Below are 14,013 nucleotides of genomic sequence, written 5' to 3'. Positions count from 1 at the left end.
CTTCGTTAATGTTATATTGAAAAGAGAAAAATGCCAGTAGACAAAAAGTTGGAAACTAATTTGCTGCAGGAAAATCAATTTTTTATTGTTCTTATTAAGCTAATGGGAAACCTCAAGCCTTATTAATGGAATAACCATGGTTATAGTATTGATAAATTTAACAAATCTTAGCAATTACAAAAAAATGCATCCAGTTCCATGAAATGAATGTTAATTCAATGATGAATCATTTGTATTTGATGCTCATAAAGGAGGCTCGTTGTCCTAATCTATTTTCTTCCTCTTTTTTTTCTTTATTTTAGAAGAAATTCCCTTTTCACATCACCAGATTTACAAACCCTAGTCAGATTTTTTTTGCTTGTACACTGATGCTCTTTCACCAGCTGTCACAGAACGTTTTTATTCCTTTTGGACATGAAATATGTATCATCTATTATTATTTTGATTTCCTACTCTTAGAACCAAAATCCTAAAATGTACCTTGAAATTCTTTTTTTTAGTATCTTCTGAAGGCTGAAGTAATTTATTTTCTAAAGGAGATATTTATGTTCAAATAAGTCATACTTTGAACTGCTGTGGTGCACAGTCTGAACCTCTTTTATCCAGATATCTGGAGTTTATTGGTCTCCATGGAAATTCATAAATTCTCAGTTCTAGGAGTGAGTTTAAAATTAAATTTTTGTCCAATCACTGAGGGAAAAAAAAAGAGTTATTACTCTTTAAAATTTAAGCTTTTATTGGGCTGCTTTTCTGACACATAATGTGCTTCATTCAAAGTGTACTATTTAATGTTTAAGTCAATTGATTTTCCGATAATATATGTGTTTGTTAATTACTTAAAGTACTGAACAATCATTTTCCCATTTTACTGTATACCTAATGTATAGCTATTTATTGTCAGTGGTGACAGAGGGCTTTTTTTATTATTATTATTTTTCAGGTCTCAGGATAGAGAATTTTTGATTGAGTTCCAAACCTGCAAGCTCAGGGTGAGTAATAATTTTCTGTTATTTCTTTAGCCTTAATTTGGAGGTTAAGGTAAGAATCTGTATTCCACCATGTGAATATGTTTCCTGGAGCACGGTTAAAAAAACAAATAAAGAAACAAACAAACATTTCCAGTCTATGATAATGTCAGCTGGTAATATCAGCCATTAATTTCTCTCTCTCTCTCTCTTTTTTTTTTTTCCTCCAAGGAATTGTGGGGCTGAAAGGGTATTTTTAGTTTTTGGGTTTTTTCCCCTTCTTAGTAGGAAACCAAAATCAAAATTGTTTGAGAGCTGGGTTTTTCAATTTAAGTGAAGAGATTTTAATGTTACTGTATTTCTTCGGTGGTGTTACATTTGTGTAACTTGACTGTGTTACATTTTAGGATTAATATCATCATAAGATACAAGAAGCTGGCATAATTTCACACTGAAATAGATAATATGAATCAGAGAGGCAATGATTTGTAAAAATGGAAGAAGTTCTCTAGACATAAATTGTAATTTTATCTATTAAATCCCTTGCAAGAAAGCATCTTTCGCCAGTGAATAAGGGCCAAGCAGCAGTAGAAAGTAAAACTCACTTTATCGCAAGTCTTGGGTTTTATCAAAATGGTTTCCTCTTAACACAAGTTTAATGTCTCAGTTTTGGGAAGCAAAATGAAAGACGCATAACTATTGGAATAAAAACTAAAATTACTGGAATCTTGAGGTTTATGTAGTTCATATTTGGGCTTCTTTGTTGTTTGGTATTTTAGCTATACTAAACATTTTGGGAAACCTTCTGTTTAAATCCATTTGAATGAATGGTATAGACTTCTAGCATGTGGCTGAAATCAGTTAATAATTAATGTAGTAGAAGATATTAAGACAAACAAGCTTAAACAGTTTAGCAAACTATTCTCCTGCATTTTAAGCTTGTTTCGTAATATTAAACATAACAAAGTCAAGTGCTTGTTTATAACAGGAGACAACATGGTTAGCATGCAGTTGAGGTCAGGCTCACGAGGCAACTCCATTGGCTCAGCGCAAAATCGCTGTCGCGCCCTGCACGCCCAGGCGGCAGGCAGTGCCCCTGCGGAGCGGCGCCCCGAGCCCGGGAGGACAGACCTCTCGGCCTTCTTCTGTGGCCCCACCGATGGTGGGAAAGCTGCAGTTCGAAAAGCATCACAGCAGACGTAATGTTATCTTTTATTACTTCTTTGGTAATGTGCTGCGCCCGTGGAGGCCTGAATCATGTTTCTGTTTCAGAAACTGCTTGTGAAAGCCTAACATTTATAATTCAGTAATAGCAATTTAAAACCTCTCAAAAATGTTTTTCTTAGTATTTTAACAGCTCTGGTGGGCTTTGTTTCCTTCCTAATTCCTTTATTTTCCCATAAAATTCTTTCTTGCTCTCTTGCTCATCATCTCTGCAGAGCAAAGTTGATTATTGCTGTTTGGCACATTGCATAGCACTGTTACAGAAACTTCCAGCAGACCCACAGGTGATTTAGGGGTGTCTGTTATAAGGCTCTAATCTACCTTCAGATTACAAATCCCTCAAATCTAGCTCTTTGTAAAACACACTGGAGTACATGCAGGGATATGTGGCTTATTCAAAATTCTGTAAAGGTCCAACGGTTGTAGAACTGTAATGGTAAGCAACCTAGAGTATTGTCAAAACTCATAGCTGTATCGATATCTTCACTTTTAGGTTTGATAACATCTAATTGTTGATGAAAAACTAACAGTGTTTAATAACAATACACTGGAGCAATTGTTGGGACATTCTTATTACTATACCATTATATCACTTAATATGAAATTCATGGTGACAGATTCTGTCCTATGTTTTGCAGTAACTCCTGCTATATAATACACACACACACAAATATAAAAATATATATATACACACATGAAAATGGATGTGTGTATGTATATCATATACAGTAAAGTTTTATGTTTGAAGAAAAAAGTATAGAAAAACAACCATATCTCATGTTTTGAAGTTCCAGGGTTTCAGCAATAACAAATTAATGAGTATCTCATGCTTACAAAGAGTACTTGTTTTACTAAAGCGTTGCTAACTGAGTTTAGTTAGGGATATCAAGTGTTAGCTGAGATGACTGCGTTAACTAATTGCTAAATATCATGAAATAATGGTGAAACATGTTTTCACATGAGACAAAAAAAAACCCACAACAATGAAAGAGTAGAGGACAGAAATTAAAAGTTTCTTTTGAGGAAAGTCCAATAGAAAGAAAACTGCAACCACATAAGTTTAATGTGAATTTCTTATTAAGTTTTGAAAAAATGTACCTGGAGCAACTAAAAGATATAGCTCATAGGAGTTTACTAATGAAAGATGCACACTTCCTATACTCCATAATCCATAATCTTTCCATAATCTTTCCAAGATACTCAAAGTAAAAGGAAAAACAGTTTAATTCATTCTTTGCATAAGTTGTCCAAGTTTAAATGATGTAAATGAGACATGGGATTCTTCTCTGGCGATGTACAGCTAACTTCAGTTATAGCTGACTTGTTAATGATTTTCCTGAGCTACAATAGGTTCACATAAAAATGATATGGAAGAGTAAAGCAGAATATTGAATTATGCAGACAGCTAATAAGGCACTGAGGAATCCATGAGAAATTTGGATCAGGTCTGAGGTATGATCCCCTACACAAAATAGTGCTCTGTTGAGACAGAATTTTAAAAGAATGCTTATGATATGCCTAATTTACTTATTTATAACAAATATTTATTAAAAAAGGGGGATGGAAGAATCTGGCACTTTTGAATGTTGGCACTTTTGAAACAACAGTACTGATTTTATATATCTTATCATGTTTTAAAAAACATAAAATCAAATTATATATTTGTTTAAAAAGCATTACTTGAATAAATTAATGCTTTCAACTTCTTCCTTGACTTAGGAGCAACTTCATCATTTTAAAGAATGCTTTATCAAAAAAACGACAAAATGATACAGAACCAATGGATCCAGTTATAGCTGTCTCTAATCTCTCTGGAAGATGTGAACATTGATGTTAAACAGCCAGTTTAGATGCTTTGCCTTAATTGCCAAAAGCAATTTTGTTTTTGCTTAATAGCCATATAGATGCTGTGATAAGTTACAAAAATATGCAAGGAGAGAGAATGAAAAATCTGTCTCCTGCCTGTCTTTTGTATGGTTTGGGATGAGTCCATGAAAGCCAGTGTACAAATGCAGCTATGGCTACCAGCTTTGAAGGATGTCTTTACTTCTAGGATGCTAAAAAACTAAAAGGATCCTGATAACTGATCAGAGTTGTCTCCTGTCAGAGTGATCGTGATATCAACTGTTTTATGTCAATGAAATCAATATCAAGGAAGGGACTTGACATAGGGTGTGGTCTTCAGTCTTCTTGTATATTCACCTTGTAATGCCTTTTCCCACTAGCTGGCACTTAAAATCATTTTCTGGGTCTCAGATCTCTAAAATTGCCCAGCATGTATCATCCCAAGAAATACAACAGTTTTCTGTATTTTACTGAGTCAGATCATATGGTTTAGAACGGGCATAAAACTTTTTTTTTTAATTTAAAATAATAATGTAATCTTTTTAAAGATGAAATTTGCAAGAGAAATACATTTTAAATGCTGTTTTTCTAAATGTCTCTGAATGCTATAATGCAAACAGCCAGATGTATGACTTCAGATATGTTTATATGTTCACTGGCAAAACCCTACTGTTAAATACCATGTATAGCACTACTTTTGGAAATCTTTACTACTAACTATTAATCCTTATATAGGTAGATAGACACAAACACACCCATATATAAATATATGAGTGTGTGTGTTTAAATCTTTATGATTTCTCTCTGTATTTGACCTTTTTCGGTCCTTATATGAAAGCATGTGCTTTATAGGTAGAAATACATGCAGAAATATGTATATTTTCAATGAGACAGGCAACATTTTCTTAAAAGCACTGCGAAAGCGCTTAGCCAGTTGCTCTTTTATTGTAAAGTTCAAGCATGATAAGTGTGACAATAAAGAAAAAGCCAAGACAGCAAAATTATCTTTTGATACTCTTTGTAGCAGATTCACCAGGGTGTGAAATGGTATATGACTACACATTTTGCAGGTCATGCCACAGTGTAAGTAAAAGGTTATGTGTAAATTAAGGATTATATCCTTAATTTAAATAATTTAAATAATAAATAATTTAAAACCTTTTGGGTTTTTTTTTTTGCTTTCGTGATTTTCACAAAATAGTTACTCTTACTGAAACTCTTACTGTCCTTTTGAGAGATTAAAATATATCACCTTAAAAATTTTTTTTTTCTTTTATTTGAAGCACCATGTATTCGCCAATTTACTTTTGATTAAGGAATAACACTAATGAAAAGTTAACCAGCTTGCATAAAATGTCTGTGAAATTGAAAAAAAAAAATGCTTTTATACTGAAGACAGCTTACCTTTTCTAGTATGCATGCTCTGAAAGTATTGATTAAAAAGTCCTACCATGGCTACAGCCTAGGGCAAATTATCATTAGAATGATGCTATATAATCTTGATGATATTCTGTCTTTTGTACCTCTAAGAATGTCACTCTATCTCTTGGGAGTATGATTATTTCTGAAGTTAAAATGAGCTTTATAAAAAAAGGCAGCTAGAATCTCATTTTCAGGTGGATGGCGCTAAATATGCAGGGAACAAATCACTTCTTACCTTCAGACCTTGCGTGGACCAAGAGACGGGCCTGTCATGCAGTGTTGCAAATTCTAAAGATAATGATTTGTTAGAAACTAAACAAAGTCGATCAAGAAAGAAATGATGGTGTAATACTGCCAAATAGGCATTAATTTTGGAATCGATTTCTTTTAATGTATTATTAGGCATTAATGTGTAACGCATTATTTAAGATATCCGATAGGAGACAGGCACGCCTTTCTTGACAAACAAAAATCACTAGTAATGGACACCCTCGAGGCTACCATCACCGATGGATTATTAGCAATTGTTCTTAGACTGATTCCCTGCCATATCTTTGATCTTTGATAATTCACAGCCATCCCACTAAACACTATTGTTAGTTGCTGTCAGGTTACAGGAAAGGGGAAAAAAATTGAAGCTATTACCTTATATTCAAAGGCCATGTCAGTATCTGCTTATCGTAACCTCAGAGTTACTCACATTTACAAAGCATGTGGAATTGGAAATGTAAATTATAAGTTAAAGGCAAAATTATTTCTTTCATCCAGCCTTCAATATTATTACTGAATGTCTGAAACACAAATGATTTAAAATGCAGCATAGCAAAAAGTTTTCCATTTGCTTATGCAGAAGTCTGTTAACTCCCTGAAGGAAGGAATTTTTCCAAGACCAAAAGGATATCATGGTAGCATGTCGTAATGCTGCAAGAGAAAATTAATGACTCATATAACCTCACTGAAGTCATTGATAACGTTGCATCAGGGAAAATTTTGAAGAATTTCTTCACTAAACCTAACTCTTCCTTTTGCTTTCTTTTTTTAAAATGATGCAATGATGTATTTAAACTATTTTGCAGTTTTTAAATAACTGAGAATTATTCTTCTTGGATTCTTTTCCCAAAACCTAGTGAAAAGGTTGCTATTGATGTCAGCGACCTGTATATCAAGTCCTTGTCTCAACAACATGAGCTTTTTCGCAATAGTTCATAACTTTGGCCCAATAACAGGTACAAACATAATCCCACTGCCTTTCACAGAAATGATTCATTCTTTTGTGTGTGCGCATGTGTGCGTCTGTGTGTCTGTGTCTGTGTGTTTGTGTGTGTAGAAAATGGCAATTCAAGTACTGTGGAAGAGATTTTGCTTTTTTTTTTCTTTTTTTTTTTTTGAGTTTTTCATATTCAGTAGGGAATTGTATAGAAATAGACACAGAAAAATTGCATAGGGAAAAACAGTCTTTTTTTCCAGTTCACCCGAGATAGTGGGTCCCCCGAAGTACATGATTTTTCCCATAGGCATAGATATAGCTAGGGAAAAAACATCATTTGCAAAGATGGCAATACTTTCTCCTATATACTTGGTCAATAACTGCAGTAAACTCTGGTCTTAGCTGAGTACTTCAGAGGTTTTATTCAGTTAGGAGAAAATAACTTATAGACAACCAAATGCAATATTAGCCCTGAAAAGGTGGGGGTCTGAAGTGATATTAATCCAGAAAACCAATTAAAATTAATTAGTTATTTCCAGAGAGCAAAGATGCTGTAAACACTTTAAAGAACACAACATAAACTTTGGGACTCTGAGTCAGGGCAAAGATACAGCTGGCTCAGCGTGATTTTTCCGGTAGTGGATGGCTGTAAAGGTTTCGGTAATTCCTCTTCTGGAATAGCCTCCAGCTTCTGTCAGTCAGGCTGCCAGTTCCACTCAGGTCCCTGTTATACTGAAACAGCAAAACAGGAAAGGGGAATGAAAAAAACTGAAATCATATGAAATATTAATGGTTTTAGACTTTATAAGTAACTAGGCTGAGTAAGATTTCTCATGTTTCATGATGTATCAAATCCACTTGATATTACAGAAAATTCACAGGGAATGTTGCAATTCTGAATTAAATTCCCTTTGAAATTTTGATTTAATTTCAAAATTAAACTTTACCCCTGAACGAGGGTAAAAAGGAAGGCTACTTGCTAGAAAAGATATTTGTGAATATGTGTGAAGTGGAAATTATATCATTTCCATAGTCCAAGAAATTTCTTCTAGTACTGCTGCTTCCTTCCATCTCCTTCCAACTCAGTCATATTTGCATACTGGTAAATTACACAGGACTTTGCAACACATGCCTGAATGCACAATCTGCATGGGTGCATGCAACCTCTAGGATATAATTTTCTGTTTGTCTTTTTTTTTTCCCCTGCCATATCAAGAGGAAGTAATTTATGTACTATGATTTGTCCTTTTGTCTGCTGATAACCCTATCAGTTTTATCAAGGTTTTGTATCTGGACTGAAGCTTGTTATTTATTTGGACTATGGATATACTGGAAGATCAAGATTAGGTTTTTGTTGAATTGTCTTATCAATAATGAGGAATTAGAAGAAAAATAAAAATAAATTGCATTGAGAAAATAACTTTAAAGAATATTTAAGCCTCTAAAAGTCTTTCAGAGGAAAGAAGGTAATACTAGAGGAAATGAAATGGATAAGATTTCATTGTGTAGCTGAGCAAAATTCAGCATCCAATATGTCAGCTCTACATGACAGATTATTAATAAACTGCCACTTTCATCGGTAGATACCAGTCTGCAGTGACTGCCATTTCTGAAGTTGAGATTAGAATTTTATTCTCAAGTGTTCCTTCTCTCTGGACCACTTTCTTACTCTCTAGACAATTATTCTCCTTTTTACACAAAAAATACGTCGCTGTTGTGTCATATAATTACTGGCCTTCATTTTATTAAACTAATATATTCCTGAATACCAGCAGGGCGTGAACATACAAGTCAAGTATATTCAAGAAACATGTGCCTCAGAAAATGAGGACTGCACGTGGCGGACAGATGAGTGAACTTTTCCTTAAACATTTCTTGGTACATAAGGTGCAAGCAAGCCATAACCCCGAACAAGCCATCTGTTCCCGGCGGGAACAAGACTGAGCTGCTGTGACCCCCGACATGGTCTCCCTGCGACCATTCAGGACACACCGAGCCTGCACTGAACCAGACCACGATGGGGCAGAGACTTTGGGACCCAGACTGTAAATTATTGCCGCTTAGCACAACTTCCATAAAACTTGCTTAGCATGAGTAGCTAAATTTGCTGAAGCCTTAGGCCGCACTCCCTAGTTCAGTGAGAAAGGGCCCCAGAGCTGGTGCAGGCAGGAAAGACAAGGGGGTTACCAGCAGTTTGCATTCCCATGCTTCACGCTCCAGGAGGAAGGATGTCAAGGCTTTGAAGTGAGGCCTGCTTGGGCGCCGGGACCCTGGGGAGCAGGGCCTCCTCTTGCTGCGAAAACAACGCTGACTGGGGGGGGCGGGTCTGGGCTATCTTGGGGTCCAGATTTTATTCCCTTTGTCTGGACCTTGGGAAATAACACCTACTATCACTGCTGGGGAAGTAATAATTTGTCAGGGCCTTGAGAGATAAGGGCAAGACCCGAAGAACGAAAACGCATCTGTCAGCAGAAACCACAACAGTAAACAACCTACCTAGGGACCCAGTAAGGAGCAGGAGACCCCAGACCTAGATATTACTATTGGTCCAAACTACTGCGTGAAGGGCAGAGAGCTTAGATTGGAAAGTATAATTGCCCAGGGATTTCTTTGCTTGGGGTCCCTCTTCGGAGGCACCCAACTCGAGCTGTAACCACTGCACGCATGTCATTACAATTTATTTCTTTAATTTGCCTTGATTTGGCTCCGAACTTTTCAGCAGGAACCTAGGGTCGGACCCTGCTCGAGTTGTAATTACTGCACGCGCATCGCTAAAATTTACACCCAGGGTGAAGAGGACCAACAGGGCGCCGCTGGATCCACGGGTGGTGATATCCCTTTCTCTCTCTCTCTCTCTCTCTCTTTTTCTCTCTCTCCTCCCCTTCGCCTTTCCCCACCCTTTCTCCCCACTCCGTGGAAAATAAAGTTAAAAGGTTGTACGATATTTGACCGGTTTTAGCATCTTCACCTTGTCCTTGGGATCATAACGAACCCCCCCCCCCTCCCCTGATATTGGATCGGGACACTGCAGCAGATGGGGGGTATTTTGGTACCTGGAAATATGTGAAAGTTCATAGAAAAATTCCAGCAGATAGTAGAGGTCAGCCATCTTAAAACAGACAGAAATAGGCATATTCCAGATAAGAAATTCTTTCTGTCATAATTTAACTCATTTTCCTTCCCTCAGAAACCACTTAATCCCTTTGCTGATCAGTTCCAGCAATGACAAAAAATGAAATGGACCTCCTAACGTATTAATCTTACAAATAGGTGATATACACTGTACAATGAAATATCAGCTAACTCAGTAATCCCTTTGTGTAGAAAAATTTGTTACAAAGTAAAGACTGGAACTATTACACAATAAGATCAAGGGCGTTTTTTATATATTTTTGAGGCCTCTACTGTTGTATGTTTGTGTGTATTGTCCACCATATTTAGGGAAGGTTTTTGTATTTTGGATGTATCTCTTCTGTCTTCAAATCTCAAAAATTTCAAGGTTAATTGTGTGATGAACAAACAGTGTCTAAGTAATTCATGAGAAACTTCTGTGAGGGACTGTCTTGGGAGAAAGCAAGCAACATCTCCCTCCCAAACTGAAACCCAGGTTGTAAGTCCTAGTTATTGAAGAAACCATCTGAAACTGAGATAAAACCAAAAGGGCAATTAGGAGATATCCTTTCCCTTGCTTTTTGCTTTTTCATCTTTGGGCTGAGAAATGGAAACGTTTAAGTTATACAGGAGAGCTGTAGAACAGCAGAATTAGAACATCCTCAGAAGATCATTTACACTTCCATTACTTTTGTGCCAAAAAAAATACTTCTCTTTAGTTTTAAGGTAACAGCTCATATCAACTCTGCGTTGCTATGCAAGGAGGTATGCTGAAGCCACCTCCTTCATCTATACCCCCTTTTTATAATATATGAAGATCTAGGAGTGCAATACATGTTTGGTGAAATTCACATTGTTGGCAAGAGTCTGGCGGAGCTATGTCCATTTATTCTTCAGAAAAGCATATTTGGAATTTGTATTGTGGCCTGTTCAAACAAATTTGCAAGAGACTTGGAGGCAGTGTGAGACCTTCATGTCACTAAGACTCTCAAAGTCTCTACTAACCAGAGTCTGCTTTTGGGGCACACTTGGGACTAGGGCAACATTTCCACCTAATACCTTGGCTATATCTGTCCACGGACAGTACTAGCCACTGCTGACCTGTCGTAGAGCTTTGGCAGGATGGTGATACTTTCCCACCCCTTGGGGCTGCTTCACTACTCTGGTGGGCATAGCCTGTGCTGGTAATTTTGAATTCCAAAGGTCAGTACCGTCCAAAATGCATAGCTTTCCTTTCACTGCAACATCGATAGCTACAGCAATGTGCAACATCTACCTGTGGATAATTCCTGTAGACTAGACTTGAAAGGTTGCATTTTATAGTTGGATATAATTCTCTCTCAAAGTCTGCCAGATGGTTTTGAAACCATTTGTAAAGGTTTTCATTCACTTCCGCTCTTCAGAGCAACTTCGTCAAACCTTTCTAATTTCTATCAAGCTCCTTTTGTTGTTCCTACAAATTACATTCTTTCGGAGCTCTCCATAGAGGTAACTCTTGAATTCATATTCTTCTTTCCCATATAACTGAAAGCATGTTTAATTTCTAGAGAAGCACTGACTGAAAAATATGAGACGTTTTGCTACGTTTTTTTTGAGATTCAGCACATATGTGTTTGACTATAACACTGCAGCTCTGTTTATACTTATCCATATCTAGACACTTCACACACAGAATCTGTCTTTAATGCACTAAAAAGAGCTAGGCGTTAGCATCACTTTTTTTATATTTCTGTAGTTCCTCTGATTGCTTTCATATGGCGGATAATTCTATACTTTTGGAGATTTTCTTCCCTCGGGATGGAGTCAATCACTACCATCTCCAGATGTAGCTGGACAGACTTTCTCACCTACATTTAAAAAAAAAAATGTATTTTTTTTTGTCCAGTTTGTCTAGTATTTGCCCACTTGAGAATTAATCTGAATTAGATATTCATACATAATTAACAGGAATCATGGGAGGAAAACTTGCTGCTTTTTAAAGTAATTTCTTCATTTTCTAGATGTTTTGATGTATAAAACTCACAAGAGTGCTTTGCTGTTTTTTTGGAACTATCTTCTAGTTTTTATTGTGGACAGGGAAACAGTGGGATAAAAATACCCAAATACTACTGGATGCAGAGAACTTATTTAACCATTTAATATTTAATGTGTCTAGAGACCTCCAAGCTGTCCATGGGGCAGATTTAATGCAGAACTTTGCTAGCTTCAGTGACTGATGTATTCTGGGCAAGGATCTTTAAAGGTCCTGAGAAAAACCTAAAGATACGGTAGTAAAATATTTTGCTACAGTTTTTCTTCTTTTTGTTTCCCTAAAGTAAGAGAGTTTGAATCTGAGAAAGCGTATGTTGACTGGAGACGTATTCCCACAGAAGATGCTTGTTTCTGAAAGGATTTTAGAGCCCTCAGTTTGACTCTTCCTTCCTTGCCAACTAAAACCATGAAGCAGAGTCAACACGAGAGTGCATCCCTTTCTCAAAGGCTTCTTAATGAGCTGCTTCAACTGCAGCATGGTGAGCGTTGGTTGAGGTTTGCCCCTCCTTATAGATTTAAGTAGACATACAGCTCATTTTCCTAGCTATTTCTGAACCAATTAGTGGTGATAAACCTAACAAAATGTAAATACAGGTTGTGACAGATGTCATGTATATCATTTCTCTGATACAGACGTCCTGATCACAAGACAGAAGACCACTGTCCTCCCTACTATTTCTGTAAGCACATGCTTTTTCCCTTGTTTCTGTTGTGGTAACTTTCTCCCCTGGGACAAATGAGCCAATGTAGTATTTGCCAATCCTTTTCAAAACAAAAACAAAGCCCAGGAAGTGCTTTATGTAAAAATATATCAGACCATAATGAGATTATGTCATGCCATATCCATGTTTCTTTCCAACCCAAGAAATCTACTCTTTTGTAGAAATAGGACAGACATTTATAATGAATAACTTTGATTTGTGTTCTTGCTTCGGTAGCTCAGTCTGATGGATCATTATTGCTCTCAGGCAGCCCTCTTTCCTTAAGAAAGGTTTGACATGTTGGTGCTGCAGTGACAGTTCCCCAGAAGTACCTTGTTAGCTGGAGTAGAAACTCCTCCTTTAGTTTTGTTTTTCTTGTTGTTGTTTTTGTTTGTTTATCTGTGTTTTTCAGGCTTGTAAGCTTATTCAAACAGAAAATAAATGCTCAGGTTACAATATATGGAGGCAGGAGTGACCCTCCAGATTCATATGGGCTATACTAGTTACCATATTAAGTGTGGATTTAGGAGGCAATTTACCAGTAAGTCAACACAGCAAACCACATCTTACTAACTACAGTTCTTGCGCATTAGTATATGATTCTGTCATAAACAATGTGCCACACGACTGCAGTTATCCATCACAGCAAAATGATAGTATAAGATTTGGCATGGTACCTTGTGCACAAAGCATGTTGCGTACAACTGTCCATGAATAGGGTGAAAGATGGTAAAACAACTCCCCCAGCCCAATAACAGCTGGAAAATGGTATTCTCCTTATTATAGACCATGAAGACTCTCTTGGAATGAATGTACAGCATATTTGTCATGTCTGCACTGAAGTACATATATTTCTGCATGAAGACACACAAGCATTCTTACCACCGCTGTATAAGGAACAGCACTAATCCTTTTTCACTCCTGTACCTTTCATAACATCTTTAAGCATATCAGGGAAACTGTAGTAAATGCTACAGTATGTTTCTTTCACTCTCTTCTGCTTCTGTGTATAAATGCTCTCTGTCTTTCTTAAGAACACTGGTGTCACTGACATTACAAACTAGAAAGGAACGATGCTGCAGGAAACAGGTGAGAATCAATCAAACAGCAGCAGCAGAAAGAAATAACTAGTTATTTAAACAAAGGGAAATTATATTAAATAACTCAGTGTTTAGTGTGGATTTTTTTTCACCCCCAAATAATTAGCCCTAAATGAGGAATCAGGATTTAGGCAGTTCTTGGTTATGTCTGGGTAAACTTTTTGAGTATCTAAATGTGAAATTTGGATGAAACAGGTGTCCTCCTCCTTTCTTTGGAGGAGGGAAGGAAGACCCTGCTCTAATAGATTGCTTCCATTTTCATTCTTTGACTTTTCTGTGCTTTGGTGCTTATTCTATGTAAGTTTTAAGAATGTCTATCAGGAACTGAAGTATGACTTTAGAAGAATGTTGTGCACCATTCATTGAAAAGGGAGGCGCTAAGCCATAATGATAAGGATAGGTTTGAG

The 14,013-nt window shown here is 36.6% G+C and overlaps 1 long non-coding RNA gene across 1 annotated transcript in view; it reads left to right on the top strand.

Moving 5' to 3' along the window:
* LOC135325021 (uncharacterized) overlaps positions 1-3,995 on the top strand; it is a 510,892-nt gene extending 506,897 nt beyond the window's left edge. Inside the window, exons 6-7 of the long non-coding RNA XR_010386241.1 lie at positions 941-989; positions 3,909-3,995. This is a non-coding gene — a long non-coding RNA (uncharacterized LOC135325021). The remainder of the gene's footprint in view (positions 1-940; positions 990-3,908) is intronic.
* Positions 3,996-14,013: the final 10,018 nt, after the last annotated feature.

The sequence above is a fragment of the Dromaius novaehollandiae genome, chromosome Z (genome assembly GCF_036370855.1).
Source record: "Dromaius novaehollandiae isolate bDroNov1 chromosome Z, bDroNov1.hap1, whole genome shotgun sequence".
Lineage (NCBI taxonomy): Eukaryota > Metazoa > Chordata > Aves > Casuariiformes > Dromaiidae > Dromaius > Dromaius novaehollandiae.
Note: the sequence above shows the minus strand (reverse complement) of the source record. Positions and strands in the feature narration are given on the sequence as shown.